The following is a 6,030-nucleotide window of genomic DNA, read 5'->3' as shown; positions in this document are numbered from 1 at the left end:
TCATGTGACCTAAAAAAGTGGGTATTATGTGGGTAGCATTTGCGGATGTTGTTTGACAGATTGGGGTGCAGGTCTCAGTCTAGACAGACTTTACTCCCTTGCTCCATTTTTTTTACTTTTTCACCTTCCCTGCCTTCGGATGATGTCATAAACTCAGTGATGCACTTTTTGGGGCAAGCAATAGATTTACCTGCCACCTGCCCTGTAATGCAAAAGTGACATCATCCAGGGATTGTGAGAAGCAGAGATGCTGATAAATAGAACATAAATCTGGCCATAGATGCAAAGATCTGATTGTACGAATCGAGGATTCGTACTATTTTTGGACCATGTGTGGAGAATTCCGAAATTTTTCGTCCCATGGAGATCGGTCGTTTGGTCAATCGGCCAAGTTAAAAGATTTCTTTCAGCTGCCGATAATATCTCTGCATGTATTGCCGATCGTACGATTTTCAGAGGGAGACTGTCACTAGCTTATGTCGGACATAACTTTTGTACTATTGCTGTCAGGGCCAGAACTTTGGCTGTTCCTTTACTACTTTATTTGATCGTAATGGTTAGTGGCAGGACGGGAGATGGGTGATCCTTGAATGATCGGATCTTTGCATCTATGGTCAGCTTGCTCTGCCAGCCATAGGCAACTATACGTCTCATTTGCGCCCCTCACTGCACTGGGTTTGCACAATGTGAATAAATGGTAAAAGGTAACCATTACTATTTTTTATTTGAAATTGGTCCAGGGATCTGCAAGAAGTGGCCCTTTCATATGAAGAGGTATCACTAACAGTGGGTCGCTGGGAGTTGTAGTCCAACAGCATTTGTGAGGCCACAAATTGAACAATAGATCACATTTCAGACTCATATCAATTTACAAGCTACAGCCTTGTTGACACTAATCTCATTCTTAATGATTTCTTTTCTAATATGTGTATTTTAGACCCACACACACACACCCTGGATTCATTTTCCCCCCTGTCACCTATAGCAACGCCCTTTCCTCTGTCCTGTGCACGTTGCACATCTGTCTCTCCCCATCTAGGGCTGTCTCTTTGCCCATCTCCTCTGCCCCTTTCTGTGCTCCCTCTCTCCATCCGGCCAGTGCCTTGGTCCCCGCCTGTCTCTCAGTGGGAGGCTGATGAAAAGAGACAGAGGGGGAGGGCGAGAGGGAGGAGACAAAGGAGGAGAGAGACAGATACTAGAGAGAAAGGGAGGGCGAGCGAGCTAAGGATGAGACAGCTTGAGACAACCTGTCTGCCTTGCTGTTGTATGGAGGCCCGAGGAGACTGAGTGCCAGGCAATGAGAGTGTGCTGAGGGCAGAGAAGGGCAAAGGGGAGAGACTGTCGCTGAGAGACTGACGACGCAAACCTTCACCTGCCATGAGAGAGACCGGCTGGATATTCGGATAAAGGCAAGAGAGAGACTGCGAGAGATGCAGGGAGTCGGGAACATCCTTAAGCGAACGTGAGAGCGTAACTTTCAGAGGCCATAGTGTCGGTGAGAGAGCATATACTTCATCCACACCCGGACGTGCGAAAGAAGAGGCAGGTATATACACATAATATGTATAATTATAGAGCTCAAGCCTTCTGTCCTCACGCCTCATGCACCCCGGGGTCACACGCAGCAGCGCCAGTAGCTGCGGGGCTGAATGAGAGTGAATTGAAATACTATCGCATTTCTCCTATAAGTGTCAGCCAATCATGAGAGGATGTGATACCCAGCGCTCACGTACACGGTGTGAGGTACATCTAACATTCTGTGTGGCTAGGCTGGTGTGTGCATGTTCTACTCATTATGTACCACTCGCCTGTCCTACCCGCCTCTGTTCTACCTCAGCGGCTGTTTCTAGCAACATTAAAAGCTGCTTCTGGATCTTGTAGCTCAGGGACAGCTAGTGGGCCCTATCGTCAACATTTCTGAGGTACACATTGGCTGCTTGGGCTTATCATAGTATTATGCACCTGCAGTGGTTATTATGCACCCACACAAGTCATGCACCCATCCTCCTGTCACTGGATACTGGCCTGTGGGGCAACTTGGGAATATAAAGAAACATTGGTTATTTAATATGGCTAGGCCCAAATCCTGATTAATACTTTCATACTGCTGCATAAATACATATTGAGCTGCACTTAATGTACATCCTTCTTCGTTTAGTCCATAAAAGCTCATGGAAGCTCTTTAGCCTGTGCGACCTGTGTGAGCTGATACATTACCACACCCAAATGGGATCCAGTAGGTGAATATTCACTAATACACCACATGCACTGCAAAATGTACATTATTCCCAATCTGAAACATCAATACACACACACCTAGCTATGTAATATGTATACCTTAATTAAGAAAAAAAAGAGAATCAGCCCAAATTACATTCAAACCAGCCCATTGCTAACTTTGGTATGCCCTGACAGCTAGGCTATGCACACATGGGTGTTATAACATTGCCTGTTTATTCTATATCGGGTAGCCCCGGGGCACATCTCAGACAGTGTGTGTGTAATAATGAATATTTTATAATTATGTTTAAAATCACATTTTTATAATTATTATACCCCATGTAGCCTATGGCTAGGTGGAGAAAAGCAATTTTTGTCTCTGTGAAAACAAATTACAAGTTCTAATGACATTGCAGAGGGATATTTTGAACAACTATTTGTTTTTATCTTGTGTCTTTTGCCATGATATTTGTACTAGGATACTGTGGCTAAATATCAAATAGTTTGGTAAAATTAGAGTTAGCCTGTTGAACACCAGCATGAAACTGTGCAGCAAATTGCACGGTAACAGAATGCTATATATACTCCTCGGCGCATTCGCAGTTGACGCGAAACAGAACATTGCTCCAACTGCGCATGCGCTGCTACGCCAGTCTCATTCCAAAGATAACTGAAGAGAAGAAGATGGCTGCCGTGAACTCCGCTGGACCAGTAGCGTCACTTGAGGGGGGCAGGCCCTGGTGCGTGACGCGCAGCCGGGCCCCGCCCTCCTCCGTTCGGCCGCATTTGGCCGTTTTTGTCAGTGGAGCGTGAGCTGCCAGGGGGCCCTAGCCCGCTCGCACCCCCTGCTCCCCCGGTAGTTCCGCCACTGCGCTGGACAGAATCGGCACAGAGTTGTGGGCATTTGCCCGGGGTAGCGGCTAGACTGGGGGGGGGAGGAGGGTAGGGGGTCTATGTAGGGTAGGGTTTTTTTAAATTTACAGTTAAATTCTCCTTTAACAATTAGAGAATACATTTATTTTCCCTTCTTTATGGTCATGTTTACTAAAGTAAGACGACACCTCAGTGTTCTCCCACAAATAATTTTTGGTAGCCAGGTGTGGAAAAAAGTCCTCAAAGCCTGCCCCTATCCCACCCGCTGTTCTAGAAAATGTCTTTATAGAATCCAATAGTACTGTGCACTTATCTTATTTGAGTACAATACACAGTTCTCCTTGTTTCTGTAAAAAATGCTGTACTACAGTGAGTAAAGTGGGGGTGAGAGCAGGGCCAGACAGCTTCCAAAAAATACCAGGATGTATGAACTGTAGTGATGTGTGGATTTGCCCAAAACCTGTGTGTCTGGTGTGTTGAGGCCAGTGAACACACATTGCGGGTGTGTGGCAGCTCGTGAGCAGGTGGACTGAACCCTGCCCTCATCACACCCCGTCCAGGAAGTCATTATGCCCCGTTTATGCCTCCAGTAGTTGGTATTTATATTGTTGTTCCTGCTTCATCCCTGCCCCTTCAGTGATGTCACAGATGGTGGGTTAAGGTTCAGGTATATGAATACTGATGGATCGCTGGGTGTTCATTGGGAGTTTGCAGGCTAGGGTTGGATAAAGGGTTAATTTTTTGTCTACCCGCACGTAACTATAACACATATCGTAGTATCCTTTATTCAAGGCTCACCATTCATAGTAGGTTTACGTAAGCACACAAAATCAGGTAAATATTCAAATGTTAATACCTATAGGAGTGTTTCCTTTTTGTGTAGCTTTTTCTGAATATGAACAGTGTAAGCTGCTATTTTAAGGAGCTACAAAGATGCCAAATAAGTGGTTTTGTATTTAACCAACTACACCCTTTTCAGTACCTGGTCACATCTCCAGTCATGCTCTGAGGTATACTGGAATATATTTTGGGGTGATTCAGAGCTTTTCAGTGGAGTGTGTGCACATATCTGTGGCTGGGTGAATGTAGAAATGTCAGCTCGTCTGCTTTTTTTGGGAATCACACTAATTTAATCCCCTCATACCTGGCCACCTACAGCTACAGGCCTATCACATGCTATCAGTAATTTTCACCCATAACCTTACTTACACATTCTAATGAAATTTATAGAGATGTCACCAGAATTCCCCAAATGCAGCCTAGCAGGGAAAACAATCAGGGAGCGGTGCTGAGGTGACCTGAGGGCATAGAAGGGGGAAAGCTAGGGTCTCCCATGCAGAGCCAAGATGTACCCAGATCAGTTTTGGTCCAAGTAGGCATCTCTGTAACTAGGCTTTTACTGCAGCGTCTGCATGTGATGTGGATATTTGGGTGACTCTTAATGAATCCATGTTGACATGTCTGCAGCTGGGGCATTGTTAATGTATATTGGTGTTCATAAATACCATATATACATATATGTATCAGTGGCCAGCACATCTGCCCTGCAGATCTGGAGTCCTGAGTTTATTTCTGACATGGGCAGTATCTGCTAAGAATTTGTATTTTCTTCAAGTGGATTCCTCCTATAAGTCAAAAACATGAAGCGAGGATTATTGGCTCCTGTCATCCTACTGTGTGTGACTGTGGTTAAGACCTTATATGTAAGTTACACTGGGGCAGGGACTGATGTAGATTATGTGAATTATTTTCATAACCAATTGTGTAGAGTATAAAATCAGGCAGATTTTGTTTTCAGTATTCATTGCATTTGCAAGTAACTTTAACCTTGTTTAACAATGTTTAAATATTGCAAGTTGTTAAATTGCGTAGAATTACTTTTTCTTTTATTAAGCTAGAAGTTATATTTTGGGTAGATTTCCCTTTTACCGCAGTATGCTGGGTTTGTCATATATTCACCTAGGGGCAGATTTGTCAAGGGTCGAAGTGATTTAGAGGGAATTTTCGAAGTAAAAAAATTTCTATTTGAAAAAATTTGAAATTCAAAGTAATTTTTTGGATACTTCGACCATCGAATAGGATACTACGACTATGACTTTGAAATCGTTCGAATATTCGGCTATTCGATAATCGAAGTACTGTCTCTTTAAAAAAAAACTTCGACTTCAATACTTCACCAAATTAAACCTGCCGAAGTGCTATGTTAGCCTATGGGGACCTTCTACAACCATTTTCTAAGTCTTTACACATCGAAGTAAAATCGTTCGAACTGATCGACTTGAACGATTTAATCGTTCTATCGAATGATTTTACTTCGATCGTTCAAGGCCAAATTCGGTGAAAAATACTTTGACTTCGATATTCGAATTTGAAGTATTTTAATTTCGAATTTCAAAGTATTTTACACTTCGAAATTCGACCCTTGATAAATCTGCCCCTTAGTGTATGTGTTCCACCATGTCGTTATATTCACACTCTTAAAGGAGCACTCCTATAACTGTGTGGAATATAGTGTCTAGGTAAAAAAGTTTTTAATGAGTTTAAAATGGTACTGCACAGCACAGAACTTTATGAAAAAGAAACAAAATATCATAAGGGCTTTATAGTAACTAATAATTTATTAAAACATTTTAGGAATATAAAGATACAAAGTAGGTTCTTAGGAAATCACACATGTGGGTACCAGGTAGTCTCTTCAAAAGATCTTTCTTTTTTATTTTATTTCCTAGTGTTCACCTCTCAGAGCAATATATTCATATTGACATATACCCATATTAACCTTATCGAACATAAGGCTTAGGTGCAGGTAATGAATTGAAATAGTTAGTGATGCTCTGAATCCATAGTTTTTGGAATTAATCAAATTCTGAATACTACACAAAACATTTGACCAAACTGTATCTGAACCATTATATTTATGTTTAAATTTGAGAAAAT

The 6,030-nt window shown here is 42.5% G+C and overlaps 1 protein-coding gene across 4 annotated transcripts in view; it reads left to right on the top strand.

The window, feature by feature from the left end:
* Positions 1 to 1,190: 1,190 nt before the first annotated feature.
* gabbr1.L (gamma-aminobutyric acid (GABA) B receptor, 1 L homeolog) overlaps positions 1,191 to 6,030 on the top strand; it is a 68,770-nt gene continuing 63,930 nt past the window's right edge. For 3 of the 4 annotated variants that reach the window (XM_018230112.2, XM_018230111.2, XM_041572832.1), the window contains exon 1: positions 1,193 to 1,546. The gene's annotated coding sequence lies outside the window, so the exon portion shown is untranslated. Of the gene's footprint in view, positions 1,547 to 6,030 lie in introns of all 4 variants that reach the window. The other variant, XR_005963382.1, reaches the window with a different exon arrangement.

This window comes from Xenopus laevis, chromosome 8L (genome assembly GCF_017654675.1).
Source record: "Xenopus laevis strain J_2021 chromosome 8L, Xenopus_laevis_v10.1, whole genome shotgun sequence".
NCBI classification, from domain to species: domain Eukaryota; kingdom Metazoa; phylum Chordata; class Amphibia; order Anura; family Pipidae; genus Xenopus; species Xenopus laevis.
This window is presented reverse-complemented; position numbering and strand designations above follow the sequence as displayed.